Raw genomic sequence first — 17,892 nt, 5'->3', positions numbered from 1 at the left:
CCTTCCTTCCACGCTTTGCCCAGTGCAAAGGTAAAGAACACGATATCCAGCAGCGTGACTGAGCAGAGCGTGACCGCACACGCTCCTGTTTACTGACAGCAAAAACAAGAGCTCTGGGAGCCAAGGAGGTGAAGCGATGTGGGGCTGCACCAGCCGGCACTGCCCGGCTGGCAAAATGGCTTTGGAAAGTCAGGCGGCCCCGGGACGCAGACGCAGCGTTCGCTGTTCAGCATGTACCCCTCCGGGCCACCTCCCACCTGCATCGTTTCCTACACGGTCAATAACCGGGCAGCGATTTCCTCCGGCACTCACTGGCAACAAGAAACCTCAGAGTTTGTCGCACGAGACTCAGGGCAGCCCTACCGTTCTCATTAGAAACAGCGAGTTGTCGTAGGAATTTGTCGCACCGATGTTTGGAAAAAAAAACCCTGGGTGTATTTGGACCTTGTTGACCTGTGGCCTATTTACGGCGCTAGCCAGAACCCCTCACTCAAGCTGTGCCAACGTGCAAGTCCCAGCGCTTTAAGAGATGCCTGGAAGCGAGTGTGGGCAGCACGGCAGGGAATTCCTTCCCTAACTAAGTGGAAGAGGCAACAGTTGGTAATGCGAAGCATGTCCCGGGGCAGGAGCCGGCAGCTGCCGCCGTTCCCTGCACAGATCCCAGCCCTGCAGAACCCCAGGAGCTGTGGGAAGGTGTCTGCACAAGGGCCTTTCCACGAGGATCTTCGAGCTCAGCGGCACGAGGAACTCACCATACGTCCCTCCGGCACGTCCCCGAGCGGGCGATGCCATCGGCTACCCCAGCTGCGATTAATAAAGAGTTCTGCGAAAAGATGAGAGAGAACCTGGGGATTCAAGATCCCAAAACTCATCCTTCTGTAGCGAGCGGCTGCTGATGGTGCTACTAGTCCTCAGGATGTCTGAAGAACGCTTGAATGGGTGGCAAAGCATAAAAATCAAAGATGCTGCACTCATAGAGTGAACAAGACCCTACCACCTCTGCAAGGTCGATGTGCAACGGTCCTGACAACCTGACTTTGGGCTTCAAAGCACGAACTAGAAAAAACTGCATTTGCACAGGCTCTAAAGACTCACTCCAGCCTGCTCATTTTGCTGTCAAAGATTCCAAGCACTAAAGAGCTCAGGCATTTTAGAAAAACCAGAGCCAGTCAGCAAATTATTTGTGCAGGACATTCCCATTCCAGAAGGGAGCTCTGCTCCGGATGGGTTTAAAAACACACAGATGAGGTTCTTAGGGACATGGTTTAGAGGTGGAGCTGGTGTGAGGTTAATGGTTGGACTCGATGATCTTAACGGTCTTTTCTAATCAAAATTGTTCTCTGATTGAGCAGGGCTGGTGTGGAGCTCCGGCCTCAGCACCACAGGGTGACACAGAACAGCTCATGGAAAATTAAGCTGTCAAACCACAAAAGGCTCCTTGTGAGATGCCCGATGGATCCCGAACCAATGAACTTGGGAACCGTTATACGCCACGGGGTTAAATTAAAGCGTTAGCAGCAGGTACTGCTGACCGACAGATAACGAACAGACACCGAAATGCATCAGCACGAGACCGTGATTCAGAGCAGGGCTGCAATTACCAGGTAACGACCTGCTGCACAGCGTGATGCGTCTTCTCACTGCAGAAAACAGGGTGCAGACCCACACCAGAAGTTCAGGTTCCCCCGGTGCTGGGGTGTTAGTGAAGTCAGGGGGAGAGAAATGTGTTACTGAAGGTGAAGTTGCTCGGGTCACACTTGAAATTAAATAACCTTAATAGGATAACCAACGCCAGGCTTAATTCTGCTGTTTAGTACTCTAATAATAAGCAAAACGTCTTGGTCCAATCGTAGACGTTGTCTAAAAATATACACCTATAAACAGTAAATCACTATCAAACAATTGCATCCGGGCAACCAACACAAAATATCCATGGCAAAGAGAGAGGTGGTAAAGTTTAATTTTTCCCTATTCATTCCACCGAGGGATGAGCAGATGCTTTTTTCCCTTGTCCACGGAGCTCCTGCCGTTTTCCAGCACACGGCCCAGGAGTTTTGCTGCGGAACAGCTGCCGCAGCCAGCGCACATTTGCTTTTGGAAGCAAATCCCCAGCTGCGGAGTCGCTGGGCAGTCTGCTCCGCCAGCTCGCTCCGGGACATTTTTTAAGCCCTAAAAAGGGAAGGCTTCGGAGGAGAGGCAGCAAAAAGGGTCTTCCCAGCATCCTGCAGCGCTTCACACCTCAAGGGACCTACGCCTAGAGCTCAAAAGCCGCAGAAATCATTTGAGGGGACCCCACGCTGCTACACTTGTCACTTTAAAGAAGTCCCTCAGAAGGCAAAGGCTGAGCAGCAGCTGCTCCTGTGGAGGGAGCATGAGGCCACATGGCCCATAAAAAAGGGAAAAAAAAAAAAAAGAGTAATTCCTAACTGAATTTTAACTGTGAAATGCCTTACACACTCCTTGAACTCAGAAGAGGAGCAGCGGTGAATGCGGATGGTGGCGAGGGATTGGGAAGGACGGTGACTGCACAGCCACCCGTTCCTGCTCAGGCTTCGTTTTTCCTCCGAGCAAAAGAGGAAAACGTTGAAAATAAACCTTGCAGACAGCAGCATTCCATTTGCAAGAGTTCATTCTTTAAAGGAACGGGACAAACTTTATTCCTTAGTAAATATTTGGGGTTACAACTCCGCTTAGCGGTATCAGGTTCAATGCTTCCAAGATGTGAGAGAGCCAGTAATATGCTCAGGACACCAGGCCATGGAAATAACAGCAGTAGCTGAGATATTTTTAAAAATTTTTACTTATGGGATGCCAATTTCCTGAAGCTGTTTGGAAAATTCAATTTTTAAAATGTACAAACACTAATAGGACAAAAATGTGCTATGGCAACAGCCTTCTTTTGCTGGGAGATACAGTAGATATGTTTCCGGACTTTCCAAAAAAGCACCTTTTCCTGCTTTTGGAGGACAGATTAAGAACAGCAACCAAAAAAAAAAAATCTGTATGTCTGCAGCAAAAAAAAAAAAAAGTTTGCTTATAGAGAAAGTTGATTCCTTAAAAAAAAAAAAAATCCAGTTTTAGCAAATGCCTCCAGCTGTTGTAGACAGATCAAACCAGTGACAATATGCTGCTTTACTCCAGGGATGCTGAGGTTTAACATAATTAGATTAGCTCAGTGCCTCTATCGGGCAAATAAGCAACACAAGAAGCTCTTTTATGTCACTGACAACCTCCTAAAAATTGGAGGAATTTTAAAATGGACACCAAGCGAACAACTGCTGGAAACAGGAAGAGGAGAAAGAGGATCCGGCTGAAGCAGCGAGGGAGAATCCACCGCACTGTAAATACCAGAGCGAAACACAGATGGGATGCTGAGGTTTGGAATTCTTCAAGTGCCGCTATAAAAACGCACAGGCATTTGCTTTTAAATATTATGACAAGCAGCTGAACGGCAGAAAGTGGAGCTATTTTCACAGGCTGCCCCAGCGATTCAGGAGCTGTTCAGTAAAACAAAGGCTAAAAATCAACAGGCTGTTGACTTCACTAAAAACAACACGCACACAAAAAATACAAATTAGCAGCAATGGGATATTCCCCCTTTCCTACCAGACGGGAAAAGTTTGCTTGGTTCTGCCGTGAAAGCGAGAAGGGAAAGAAGAAAAAGGTCTTGAGGAAGGATTTAGAAGCGAGGTTAATAGTTTTGTTTGAAATGGGGATGTTTCTCCTGGGACACGTTTTTATCTCAAAGGTTATTTCAATGTGCTTTCATGCTGTACAAGTGCCCCGTCTTCTAGGGGCTATCACGTGATTTTCTACAGTCAATTAGTAAAATGCCTTAATGAACCATGGGAAACAGGGTGTTCTGGATAGATCAGCGATTTCTAGGCCAGGGCAGCCGCACCGCTGCACAACGTCAGTCACCAAGAACCCTCTCGGAGCTTTAGGAACCAGGCGAAAATCACAGGCTTAAAAGTGGGTCCTGGGAAGAGAAACCAACCCCAGCAGCGACAACTCGCTCCCAGGCCCTGCTGCAGAAATGGCTTAAAAAGGAGAAAAAAAACAAAGCCCAGTGGGCTGGGGAGAGATGCATCCTCAGTACTTCAAAAAAATCTGCCTCTTAGTGAACAAAGATTTTCTTTGGAGATGGAGACCGGCCCGAGCATTTCCTGTTTGGTGCCCTAAGGCAAAACATGACAGTATAACAACCTCCACTCGTTTTCCTTTTCTTGTTTTTCTCCCCAATTCCTCATGTTTCAAATTAGGTCTCCGGTTGACTCTGACTCACAGCAAAGCTCTGCACTGAACCCACGGACATCGTCCCCCTCTTGGAGGAGACACCAAGTGCAAAAAGTAGGGCAAAGTGACGCAAGTGGGACAGACGGGACATTTTTTTAGGAAAGTGAGGCAAGAGGAAGTGCAGCCATGTCCCCACCACCATCTGGGAAAAGGACCGACGGTCACGCGAGGATACGCAGCTCCTAATACATTTGCTAACGAGTCTGCCAGTCAATTACTCATTTCAAATGGTTCCAGGGACTCGGTGCTGTCTCAGCCTTCTGGAGACTAATGTCGTTTTTCAGATGCCGCCCGTGGCTGCCAGGGACACAGTGCCCTCTCTTGGAGACTCCAAAACCAGCCCCACGGACAGATGGACGCTGAAGACCCACCACACTGTTGGCATCGCTAATTTCTGCCAAAGAGGCAAGTCAGAGCACCAGTAACGCTCCCCTGGTTGGTATTTTGCTTTGAGGAAGCAAGCGCAAACACCTGGTGGAAGAGCTGCTCCTAAGGTAGGTCAGTTTTGACTAATAACCTTGAAGGTCCGTTTATCAAGACTTGAATGTTTTCACCTGGAATGGCACAGTAGATAAAGCATGGCACAAGTGTGGCTAGTCCGGAGAATATGATAACATACTGTTAGATGATACTGTGATATGGTAATGGTCGTCACAGAAGAAGAACGTAAAGCATTCCAGCTTATAGGGAAGAGCTACCTGTCAGTTTTCTGCGTGACCTGGGGGTAATTTCGGCCATTTAACGCCTTCCCGTGGTCAAAGCAGCTCCGAGCGCACTGCTCGCGCGGTCCCACCGCCCAGCCCGTGGGACAGCCCCGCTTTTGGGAACCAAGGACACGGGGGTGCAGAGAATCCCCCGGCTCTGTGCTGTGCTGTGTGAACGTACCTGCTCGGAGCGCACTCGCTCGCCTCCCTCAGCACAAAGGCAGGAAAAGGACAGCTCTCCTAGGGAAGGAAACGGAGAGAGTTGTCAGCAATTAAAACATTCCTGCAGGGAACGGCTGCTACCCCGAGCATCAGGCTTTGATCCAACCAGCTGAAGCACCTCACACCTATTTTTTTTTTCCCCTTTTCATGTAAGGAAGGCAGACGCAGTAGCCATATGGCCACAAAGACCCTTTTACACCGACACAGGCGCCGTTTTCTCCCTGCTTGAAGCCAGGCGGGACTTGGCTATTACAGAACTATTTAAAGTACAAGGGACATGTTACACGGACACAAGGATCAGCAGCTTCGTGGCTACGGTGCTCGGCTGCGCTCACTGCAATTTCATATCTGAGGCTGAAGATGGCTCCATTGGCACAGACACCATCCCCTACCTCCCTATGCGGAAAAAAACCCCATCATTAGGCACACAAAGAACGAAGAAATATTCAGAATGCTTAGTCAGCCATCACTCACATGTTATTTGTCATACGCTGACAACAACGGTGCTGCGAAGGCAAGGGAGCAGTCACATACACACATTATGTATTTCTAAAGATGTAAGGCTGCAATAGAGGACCTACAACAAAAGAAACTAGAGAAAAACCACCTGAGCAACTCAGGGGAGTCAAAGAGAAAAAAGGAATGACAAAGATTTAGCTAAAGAAAGGGAAGAGGAAGGCATATCTGCAGCATTTCGTTTCTTTGTTCCTCCCCACAATGATCAAATTAAAAAGCCTACACACTTAAATTAAGTACATGTTAAAGGGGAGCTGCAAATACAGTAATTCAGAATCCCTATTTAGGTTAGGAAAACTGCTGCATTATATTCCTTTGTCAAGTGGCAGATAATGAAATCTGACAAAGAAAATGTGGAATTTGGACCCATCACACGAGAACCAGAGAAGGAAACCGGGGAAATCTCAGGTACAGGTTCACCAAGCTGGACCTAAGGAGCTCTGGCCCCACAAACACCACCCAGCAGGGCACAAGTGACAATGACAGGACACAAATGGGGCCACGCAAAGATCCCAATGCTGTCCTCACGTCCTCATTGCAGCCCCAGCCCTAACGCTGCCCTCACACAAACAGTTTGGGTTTGGGCTGGTTTTTGTTGGAATCACAACAGAAAAACCAGAACTTGGGGTAGGCGCGTGCCCAGTTACAGAGCTGTGATTCACTAGCAAACCTTTTGCCGGGAACCTTCACAACGTTGCGTCGATACCTTTGCAAATGCCTCTGATAAAACCCTGGCTCCGCCAACATCACAGCCCAGATTTGTCATTGACTTCAGGGTAAATATCCCCGCCACGATCGTGTTGACATTGCGCAGTGTCCAAAGCTCCAGATACGACTTTAGTGCTTAATTCCTGGTGACAGGCAGTCACCTCAGCATTTCCAACAGCCAAGCCCTGCAAACAGGAGGCCACCGAGACCTCTCCGAGCCTTGACCAGAGATCAAACCTCCTCCAGCTGCTAGGAGAGCAACACCTCATTTCCACCAGGACGTTTAATGGGGGAAAAAAAACCACACAGGGAGTAGAGAATATGAATGTTATTCTAGGTAAATCTTCTGCAAGCTTGGGTTTCCTTTAAGGTGCGATAAAAACAAGTGGGTAATCACGGCTGGTGGTGCAAGGGGCCACAGGGCAACACCAGGGCGGCTGCCAGCGCTCGGCGTGTTTTCATGGCAACGGCACTAAAACAGATGCTGCGGGCGCTGAGGACGAGGAGCGGCAGAGCCTGTTTCTAGAGGGAACTGTTTAATGTCTAATCATTAACAGTAAAAACCACCCTAGATAAAAGTCAGCTAGCGATAGAGCAAAGCAGTGATGCATTTCGAGGCAGCGGAGCCGTTGCGGTCACCAGGAAGCGCGGGACGTTTGCTTGTTCCTGTTATGGCTCTGCCATGTTTCCCCTGCGGAGGGGACGGCTTCGCAGGAAACGAGAGAAATTTGAATTAGAAATGGTCACCTGTTTGTTCTTCAAACAAAATTGAAATGTGAAACGTGTCAACCCCACTGCTCGAGGGGAAACCAACCCGGAGCGCACTGTTGTGTGACAAAGCAGCATGCTCGGGATCCCCCAAGAGACAGAAATGGAGGTGCCAGATGTTTTAGGTTGATTTAAATTGTTTCTTCTCTTTGCTACCAGCGGTGTGTAGGCTCCACGGATGAGCACGGAGAAAACCTGCATCCAAGTGCCATCTGCACCATCCTCACCAAACCTCTCCTTCCTTCCTTCCAAATAACCCTGTTAAAACAGACCTGGCATTCAGAAACATGTTATAAACAGATTTAAGTGCAAAAAAAAAATAGTAAGTCCAAATGACTATGAAAAAGGTGCCTCTGCAGGACACACGGGACCCGCTGCCTTTGCACCAACGCGAGGGCAAAACCCCGCACGGCACCAGCAGGTAACAAAACGGCACCGCTTTCCACGCTGAAATATCAGAGAAAAATTATTTGGGATTACAGGACAGCGCCGCAAAACAAAAATGTATGTTAGTTGCTTTTTAACAGAGCTGTTTGTTCTTAATCTCCAGACCCTGTATCTATAGTAAAACTACTCACATAACAAAGCCTTGCTGTGCTTGAACAGGCCTTTTAAAAAAAAGAAGTGTTACCAGTGCTTGGGAGGGGAAATACTCCTGGTCAGATGCAACCTGCAAGCAAGCTCAGGTATCAGCCAAAATTCAGCGGAAGAAACACAGGAGATGTGGACAAAAGTCTCCCAAATACCATTACGGGATTAAGTGGAAAACATCCAAGACCAACCTTCTTCCCACCCAGCCGTTATATTTCATTTTTAATTAGCACAAGGCTCCGGGTTGAGCCAGCAGGTCCCTTGCGCGGTTTGAAGGGACGGGAATCCGCAGCGCGATTCCGCTCACAGCGAGTGGCCAAGGAGCCTGAAACATGGCCAGAGAGCCCTTTTGCAGTAATTAGAAAGAGAAAAAAAATGCTGCATTTGATTAATTTTTACCGTGTATGTGACAAAAATTCAAGTAGTGCTTGGACGAGTTGTCGACATCGCTCAGAACCCGGCCCAGGGCGCCAGCTCCACACGATCAGCCCCCGCAGGAATTTGAACCCGTAAATACAGCATATTGCAGGGAAAATATGAAGGAGGAAGGCTTGATTTCTGCAGGGGACAACGCTTTCAAGAATGGCACGATTAAATCAAGGAAAAACGGTTCAATGCAGAAAGCTGGCGGATTCAGGAAGCTCTTTAAAGAAAAAAAAACAAAACAGCTGCACCAGAGGCTTTTTGGCTGCTCAAACTCCAGGAAAAACACCTGCAGGTGGGAGAACTTTGAACCCGAAATGCCTCGGGAGCACTTGCCGGGATTAAAGATTCAGAAAGGCCCCGAACTTTGTCACCTCCAGCAACACTTCCCCCCGGGGCCAGGGCGCTCCCCAGTTTCCTACCCCACCAGTTGGCTTTGTTAAGCCTCAAATGAGATTTCCTGCCCCAAGAGCTCTTCCTGACCCTGGAGACATTCGCATCTTCCCCAGGCTGGCAGAACCTTCCTCCAAAAATCAGGGAGTAGCGCGGGTTTTAACCAGGGTGGGTTGTCTGCGGACAGATTTATTTCACCTCCAAAACACACAGTTCTGGGCCAAACAACCTCTCCCGGCTGTTATTTACTTAAGAGAGTAGGAAGCGGTGACTCTCTCCAGCTAAACCGCAGCAACTTTTAACTTATTTTTTTTCCTCAGCGCAGTACGAAGGGAGTGCAGCAACAGCACAAAGAGATGCACACAATACATCTCCTCTGTTGGTTGACAACCCTCTGCTATTTCAGGAATGCTCATCTGCAGGTGGAATTGGATTTATGTTCCCGTGATTGACAACGCAACTCACTCGACTCCGCTCCATCCTGGCCCATGGCAGCTGCTGCTATTTTGAGCACTGTGCCTCTCCAGCGCTGCCAAATAATATTACTCCAAAGGTGCAAACTATTTCCAGATAACAAGAGAACAGCATTTTTCACACTTTAAAAAAAAAAAATTCATGGATTTTTAAGTTTTGCAAGAGGGTGCAGAACCCTTTCAAGCAAAGCCAGGTCTACTTGCATTAATGGGCTTGGAGTTGCTGAGACTATTAAAATGAAATTAAAGCCACTGCATTGTAGGTCACTCACTGCACTGCTGGAATGGGAAAAAGAGTCTTACCTGGGCTATTCTTCACCCACGAGCAGGAAAGGATCTATCGCCTCTTTCCTGACAAGAACCCTGTTTCTGGCAACGCAGTCTATGCTGGAATTGTCCCCAGAAATAGCCATAAAGCAGAAAGAAAGAGAACAAAATTGATGCAACGCTAAGATTGAGTCAATACCATATATACTCCTAACAAAAATGTTAAATCTAGAGCGTATAATTTCGTTCTTCACATATACGCGCCACAAATACTTTTCACAAACGTGGACCAAAAGAGCAGGTTGGTTTTAGGCTATGTAAGAAATGCAAGAGTTAACTGCTCATCTTGAAAGAGTCAACCGAGATCCCCAGAAAGGAAAGCTGAGGGTGGGATAATAAGGCAAAGGAACATTAACCATCTAATTAGCGAGCAGAGAAAGAAGGATTTTGCCATCAGTCAAAAGTGTCGACTTCTTCCAGTTCATACCGACCCAAGCGAGCACTGGAGGGGTCACCGAGAGCCTTTAATTGCCACAAGAACGAGCTCCGTGAGATGAGGGGCCAGAGGTCTGAGATGGGACCAGCTCGGGAGCTCCGAGACGATGGGACCAGCTCGGGAGCTCCGACATGGGAGCAACTCGGCTCCTTCCCAGCTCACGCGATCCGACTCCCATTGCAATTAAACCACAAAAGCTCTATCGGGTCAGCAATCGTTCCTCACGCCGTCCCCGCCGCCTGCCACCAACAATGCCCGGACAAATTAAATTCTAGTCAAGTTGTCACCAGCTGCAGCTCATACGCACACAATTTTTTTCCTTTTTTTAACTAACGTTCTGGAGCAAGCCCTTCTTTGTCCTCTGTAAGCTGAATTGCTCGTGCCCCACAGGGCTGTTAGGAAATAATTACTTCTCCGAACCCACAGGCTACTCTTGCAGAGGTGTGTGCCCCGTGGCAGAGGGCTGGCCCAGTTTAACCCGCATTGCTATGCTGGGAGCACGAGCTGCTGCCGGCACCCGCATCGGCTCCTCTCGGATCTATTCTAACGAACGGGAAACTCTTTTCGTTCACCCTGTGTTAAAAACGCTGCGTATTTTCCCGTCGTTGCCTTTACAAAGCGTTATCTGCAATTTATCGCACGCACCAACAGGAGCTCTAAGCTCGACAAGTTTCTACAAGGCGCCGTAACGCCGTGTATTTGAGCGCCGACAAATGAACTCGGCGTTGCGTCTCTGCAGCGTAAATCAGCAGAAAACACCAGATTTCGGTGCCTTTCCCAGAGAGATCTTTGCAGCAAAGTCCCTTCAGGGCGGGATTTAACAGGCAAAGAACATTGAATCGTGTTTGTTTCCTGAAAAACTGGCACTCTGCGCAAAATAAACACACCTGGTCCAAACTGATGGCACGTACGGGTTTGGTGATGGACAGACGCCGTGTTCGGAAAAACCAACGGGGCTGGAAAAGGTTTGAGGGCAAAGCAGGGCGGGGTGTTAAATTGGAAGAGAAAGATATGATGAGAGGTTAGTTTATGCCAAGTGCTTTCACATTCCTCTTTAAGAGCTTTTCTTACAGTCAAATTCACCTGAAAACAATCTCTAGGTGTTGTCTAAAAAAATAAAACAACCAGTAAATCATTGTAGTGAGCAGCATCTAATCCCGTCCCACCCGCAGTCACCTTCACCTGACTCAGGACCACAACTGGAGCACAAGGCCAAGGCTCCTCTTTGCTTATTTACCTTCTGAATTCCTTGTTTAACAACAAACACCCGAGAAACCAACAAAACAGATAAAATTAAGCTTAGTGATTCCCTGACCACGCGAAAAAAATACGGTTTAAAGACCATCCACACGTGGATCTCCACTCTTGCGCAGCTTCACCTCCAAACTTAATTCCATTCTCAGTCTCGCACATCACCAACCTGCTCTCAGCTGCCAGATAATATTTCTTTATTTTCATACATTCTTCTCATCCTTTCTTGCTTCTCAAAGCAGACACCTTCAAAAAATCTCATATAAAGAATATGATTTACTGGATATTTATTTCCCCATTTCTAAGCTACAGTTCTGGTACCTTAAGCAGAAAACACGCTGGCGCGTTCCACTTAGTAACGTCAAATTCCCAACATTTGTGTTTGGGAACTGTACCATCATTCACAGCGAGTAACTGAAAAGAGAAGTCACGATATGTCATGATTTATTGAGCATAAACACGGACCCTTTGCCAGCAGAAAAAAAAAATAAATAAAGAAGTTACCCTTAGAGCGGAGGAGACGAGAATAACCGTGACTAGAACAGGAATAACCTCCCAAAAGCAGTTGGAGAAATCCGAGGACACGCTGAAAAGGGTTAAAACACACAAGCAACATTTCGACCTCGTGCATTTTTCTAATAGCAGAAGAGGCAGAAATGGACAAAAAGCCTGCAGGGCTCAAAAAATAAAGCACAAACCAAAACAACTATTCTATATCTTTAAAAATAGAGGCCACAGCCCTTGCTGCTCCTCGGACATTCGCATCATGAGCGAGATATTTTTAAAATTACTCTTACATGGGCTGTTTTCTGGCTTCCCACCCCCAGCTTTCTGTGGAACGAAATTAGAACAAAGGAGTTACTGAGGTTTCTCTGCTTTTACAGCTTCTTAAAAGTCCATTTAAATTTATCTTTAGCTGCAAATTCGGAAAGCAAGCTGGAGTACTTTAAAACTTTTTCTTGTCCGTTAGAAGAGGGAAAAACATACCATAAATTACAAAAAAACCCCATAATCCTTAACTAAATTTCCTGTTTTGTGTCTCAGCATTAACACTGTGCCTGAATTTCCTCCTTTTTTTTTTTTTTAAAAACATCACAGCCAATCCCTCCCCACCCATTGCACAAAAACCTCATCCAAAGCCGCTGGAGACTTCAAGCACGTTTGAGTTTGAAATATCAGCCGAATCCAAAACTCGTTCCCAGGAAAAAATCCACCTCCTACGCCCCGAAAACAAAGATTAATCGATACTTTAGCTGAGGGGCCGCTCTTCTCGCATGAAGAATTAACTGCACATCGCTAGATTCCGCCTTTTCAAATGACTTTGTTGTCGTGATCGCTTCTAGGTGGTTTTTAAGTTAGTTCGTGGCTTTTCAGGTATTTTGGAGGAGCAGCAGCGGGAGGGACGGGGCCGGCAGCACGACTGCGCAATTCCAAACCCCATTTTAAAGCGCTTATCGAACCGATGGGTTCACCGGGGAGAAATTTTACATACGGGAAACTTGCGACTGTCATGAGCAACTTTCACAAACCATGTTTAAAATGAAAACACGGTTGCGTTGCACAATGGCCTGTTTGTTGGGGTGTGTTAATAAAGGGCCTTTTAGCAGCGCGGAGCAGAAACGAGCAGATGAGAACGGGGAAAATCCAAGGTCAGAAGCTTCCAGCCAGTACCCAAAAGCAAAGTCTGGCCCTTCCAGTTCTAGCAATTTTTTTTTTAAATCCAAACTCAGCGGGCAAATCTAAGACATATTAATTTTTTTAAAACACTCTCTCCAGTTTTGCTGGCTTGTCGTTATTGCGAGGGTGGCCAGACCACACAGGAGGGATCTGGATTTATATTTTCTTCCCAATTTAATTTCTTCTGACGTTCTGCACATCAAGCTAGGAAACTCATAAGAGAGAAAGAAAATATATCACATTATCTGGCAACAGGTGAGAGGAACTGACCGACACACACACTGTCCAAGGAAGCCAGAGATGCTACAACTGGGAAATTCAGAAACTCACTATATGCACGGGATCCCACCAAAGATTTCTGGTCCGGGGCTAAACTAAGAAAATAATTTGAGTGATAGTTGAGCAATTACAGAGAACTTTCCACCTCCAAGTTCAACCCTTAGACCTCCACATCTCAATTCGCCCGAGCTCTGCCCTTCACCAGCTCCTCCCAAAAACGCCAAAGAAAACTTCCCCTGGCCGCCTGCGAGTGGAAAAGCGGCTATTTCAAGCCCTACCCAAAACAGGCCATTCTAAGGGTAATTAATTAGGCGCACGGCCAACCCTGCAGACCAACCCCAGCGCTGACGGGACGAGTCCTGGCAGGGAGAGCCACGATTCCCTGTCACTGGCAGCTTCTGCTGCCTCCCTTGCATGCAAGGAAGCGGAGAACGGTGGTTCCCAGCAATAAAAAAATCAGGATTTTCCACAGGGCAGAGCGTCCAGTTCCTCTGGAGCCGAGTCCAGGGCCAAGCAGCAGGACCACAGGCCCAGGAGGCGAGCGCCTCGTTAAGGCTAATGAACTTCTCCCAGGGCAGCTATCTCCATTTCGCGGAGAAGGAAATAAGGCAGGAAGGCAAAAGCCGGGTGATGAGCCGCATGCTCCCCTCCCGCCCGCTGAATTGTCCTGTTTGAACCCAGAGGAATCCGTGTCCTGGAGTGCTGCCGTCCCCCTGCCTTTGAGGAGGGATAACGCCTTCCTAAGACAGCAAAAAGCATTAATTACCTTAAGTAACACCAGCTAAATACTATACCCAGGGATAAGATGGATATAGAGGAAAAAACGGTAGGTACATCGCAACGCGCCTCCTGTGTAAATCATTCAAATCCACAACAATACCCCAGCCGCACAAAAGAGCTATCTGCATTTGTTTTGCAGCTACAGATGGCAGAAGAAAACCTCTCAGACAATGAGCTCTATTTGAACATATCGATCCAGCTTTTTTGGTGCGTTTTCCCCCGTACTGGCTACAACCAGAATGTGATGGATGGCGTTACGTAGCCACGGAGCTCCCGCGCGTTTCCTTCAGGATCACGCAGCTGATTTCGTTCCCAACCCATCTGCCTGCACACAACGGGATGTCCCACCAAGACACCCCAAACCTCCAAAGGACGAAGGTCTGAGCTCAGCACTATGTGCTTGAGAAGCAAATAGTTGCTGAAAAGCAGAATGTTAAGGAAAACCAAGCAATTACCTAAAAGGTCTCAAGTTTACTTACAAACTAAATATCAAGTTACCAACTTCTGTGGTTTACCACAAGTCAGCTTTTCTCCTGGTAGGAACCACCACCGTTGTGCTTGTCCAGGTCAGTTTTACAAGAAGCTCACCGCTATAAACAAACCTGAAGGTTCTCAGTTTTCCCCCAAAAAACACATTAAAGATAATTCAGCATCTTCAAAGCCACAATAATTTCTTGCCTTATTTACAAGCAGTAACAGAGAACGCGTCTTAGAGCGGAATAATCTCTACCAGTTTTATTTGAGGCCACACCTGATGGCAATGGCCCAGTAAAGAGGTAAATCCCATTCACCTGCACCTGAAGAAAATGAGCTGCAGGGATTGGGTCCCCAGCTCCTGAACCAGTCCCTGGGTCACCGTCCAGTCCCGTTACCTCCAGAGCCTGCACTTCCCTTCCTAAACCTCCAAAACGGCACCTGCCAGGATCCGGCTTTTCATTCCGCACATTTCTATTTAGAAATGAGAAGGAGACAGATTTCTTTGTCTACGCACCCACTTATCTCCTCTACTTCGCTCTACCTCAATAATATAGAAAATCCCGACGCTGCAGCTACCCCTCCTTTATGTAACCCGCGCACTACAATTCACTAATGCCTCCCAAGCACGGCCCAGCGCGGGCAGGTTTCCATTGCTGTCCTCGCCAGCCATCAACTCCTCCAGCTATTTTGCCCTTCTCCCCACAACCCTCCTCTCTATACCAACCGGCCATTGACTCGCAGTAAAAACACAAGTAGATTATGTGATATTAGACCTTCCGACGAGCTTTGCAACTTCCTTCTGCACCCCGAGAGACGGTCCGGACCCATTCCCCGGTAAGTCACGCAAGTCCCTGGCGCTGAGCTGTGTCTGCTCGGTCACAATTGCCCCCTCTGATCTGCGCCCCCCGAAAGCCCGAGGTGCCCTCGCCCCCCAGGTCCAGCCGCACCCCCGTCCCCTAATCCCCTCCCGCTGCAGCGCCCCAAAGAACTCGGGCCCCCCCACAATCCAGCACAGCCCCTCTCTGTGTACGCCCCCAGAAATTGCACAGCCCCCCCAGCCCCTGTGACCCCCTCCAGACACCCCCAGCTGCCCCTCACTCCTCCACCACCAGCTCCAGCACCCCCGGGGCCTCTGAACCCCCACCCCAGGCTCCCCCTCGGACCTGCCCAGGGGTTCCCCTTCTCACAGCCTTGCACCCCCGGGCCCCCACGCCCCCCGAACCCCGTCACTCCAGCCCAACTCACCCCACGGGACTCCCAGGACCCCCCAGACCCCCTCACCCCACAGCCCCCTCCCCTCCACCCCCTCCCCAGCCCCGCCCTGGGGCCCCCTCACCCCAACTCCTTCACCGGCAGCCCCAGGACCCTCAACCCCCATCCCCAGCGTCCCCCTCGGCCCCACCGCCGCCCTCAGGACCCGCCCCGAGCCGCCCCGGGGGCCCCTCGCCCGGCCCCGCCAGCCCCCCCACCCCGGCCCCGCCGCCCGGGCCGCAACGGGCCGCGAGGGGCCCCGGGGGCTCCGCCAGGCCGCGGCCTGCGCCGGCGGCTCCCACCCGCTCACCAGCGGCCGTCCCCGCCTCAGTCCCCGCGGCGCGGGCGGCTCCTCACCGGTCTCGGCGGGGCCGGGGCACCGAGGGGCGGAGGAGCGGGAGCCGCCGCCTCAGACACCAGCGCCGCCGCGCAACCAACCCTGCTGCCCAGCCCCGGCCGGGAGCGGGCACGGCTAACCCCGCCCCACCGCCCGACTGGCAGCGCTGCCCGCCAATGAACGCCGGCGCCGCGGGGCACGCAGGGGGAGGCGGGGCTGGGCGCTGCCGCCGGGTTCGGTTGAGGCGGCGGCGCGGAGGGAGGGCGGTGAAGGGGCGGGGACGGCTGCGGAGCGGCGGGGGCAGCAGCCAATCAGAGCGAGGGGCGGAGAAATGGGCGGGTGTATGCAAATATGAGTCGTTCATATTCATGAGCTGGCCGTCATGGGGAGGGGGCGCGCTGCGGCGGCACGTGCGGTCTGGAGCGCGAGGCAGCGGGACCCCCGGTCCCCCGGATCCCCCCCCCCGGTCCCCCGGATCCCACCCCTGGTCCCCCGGATCCCGGTCCCCCCGGATCCCACCCCCTGGTCCCCCCGGATCCCGGTCCCCCCGGATCCCACCCCCCGGATCCTCCCCCGGGGCCCTCGGTGCAGCGCGGCCGTGTCCCCGGGACTCCTCGTGGCTGCCCCGGGCCAGCCGGGGAGGGGACGGGCCGCAGGTCGCCGCTGCTGGATCCCTCCTGATGAATCTTGCTCCGAGTCACCGGTGGCTTCAAACCTGCCTCCCCGTTCCAGCGCAGGGGTGGCAGAGCCCCTGGCCGGCCTGAAACCCGCCTCCCCCCCGGCAGCCCTTCTGCGGGACTCGGGGCACCCCGAACCCCCCAAACCCCCGGGCTGGAAAGGCTCTGCCCGGGGGCTGCAGTGCCCGGCAGCCTGTGGGGTGGGGGCGAGAGGTCAGCCCTGTGTCCCCGGATAGAGCCCCCCCACCCCACCGTCCCCCCGGGTCCCCCCGGTGCTCTGGCCCTGGGTGCAGCAGCCCTGGGGCTGCTCCCGCTCATTCCGGGAGGGGCCGGGGGCTGCAGCCCCGGTGTCCCCCGCGCTGTCCCTGCGCAGCAAGGGGACAGTCCGGGGGGATGAATCAGCGGCGGGCGGGAGTCACGCTGGCAGCGCCGGGGGAGCAGGAAATCACGCTCGGCCGTGAATCGAGGCTTTGATTCCTCCCGGTGCCACCAGGCTCCCAGCTGCAGCCCCGCTGGGCTGGGGGGCGCGGGGTCCCCCACGGGAGTCACCGCGGGGGGACAGAGCCGCGTCCCTGGGCAGGGGATGCCGCGGCCATCGCTCCCTGGCAGCGCGTCCCAGTACAGCCCAGTGCTGCGCTGGCGTGCGGCTAGGCCACTCCAGTACGCACCAGTTGCAGTCCCCAGTCCCCCATGAGATGGGGACGTCGCGGGTCCCCACCAGCTCCCCCCACCGCGGGGGGGCCCCACGGCCCAGCGCACCCCAACGCCGGCTGTGCGAAGGTTGGGCTGAACACCCGGTAATCCTGTTAACGGGAAGAGGCTGGTTTTTCCCCTAATCCCGTTTGCTCCCATATGCCCTGTCGTGCTGTTATTAAGCCACTTTGGCCACAGATGGGGCTGCACTGGGGGCACCGGGGGGTAACCCCCAGCTTTGGGCTGGTGCCCCGCGGGTTGCCAAGATCCCCCCCCCGCTGCTCTCCCTGGGGGGGACACGAGGGACACTGTCCCACACAGCCACCAGGTCCCAGCGTGCCGCATGGTGCCAGGAGCTGGTTTGAGTCCCAAACGCTGGTTTTGTGCTTTTAAGCATTTTTTGGGCTGCAGCGATGGCTCCTCATCAGCTGGGGGGTGACGGGAAATGGCTGCACCCCGGCTCGTCCCCCCGCTCGCTTGTTCAGTCAGGGTGGGGACCGGCACCAAGTGTCCCCGCACCCACGTGTGCCTGCCCCACCCTCCAGCCCTGGCACCCACTGAAGGTCCCGGCTGCCCCCAGCCCACCGGAGGGACATGGGGACAGGAGCGGTTC

At 51.5% G+C, this 17,892-nt stretch overlaps 1 protein-coding gene across 3 annotated transcripts in view; it reads right to left on the bottom strand.

Annotated features, from left to right (window-relative positions):
* Positions 1–16,052, bottom strand: part of GNG7 (G protein subunit gamma 7) — a 47,863-nt gene extending 31,811 nt beyond the window's left edge. Inside the window, exons 1-2 of one of the 3 annotated variants that reach the window (XM_065652515.1) lie at positions 15,930–16,052; positions 5,182–5,240 (exon numbers count right to left, since the gene is read on the bottom strand). The gene's annotated coding sequence lies outside the window, so the exon portion shown is untranslated. Of the gene's footprint in view, positions 1–5,181; positions 5,241–15,882 lie in introns of all 3 variants that reach the window. The other 2 variants (XM_065652516.1, XM_065652513.1) reach the window with 2 other exon arrangements.
* Positions 16,053–17,892: the final 1,840 nt, after the last annotated feature.

Source organism: Caloenas nicobarica, chromosome 27 (assembly GCF_036013445.1).
Source record: "Caloenas nicobarica isolate bCalNic1 chromosome 27, bCalNic1.hap1, whole genome shotgun sequence".
NCBI classification, from domain to species: Eukaryota; Metazoa; Chordata; class Aves; order Columbiformes; family Columbidae; genus Caloenas; species Caloenas nicobarica.
This window is presented reverse-complemented; position numbering and strand designations above follow the sequence as displayed.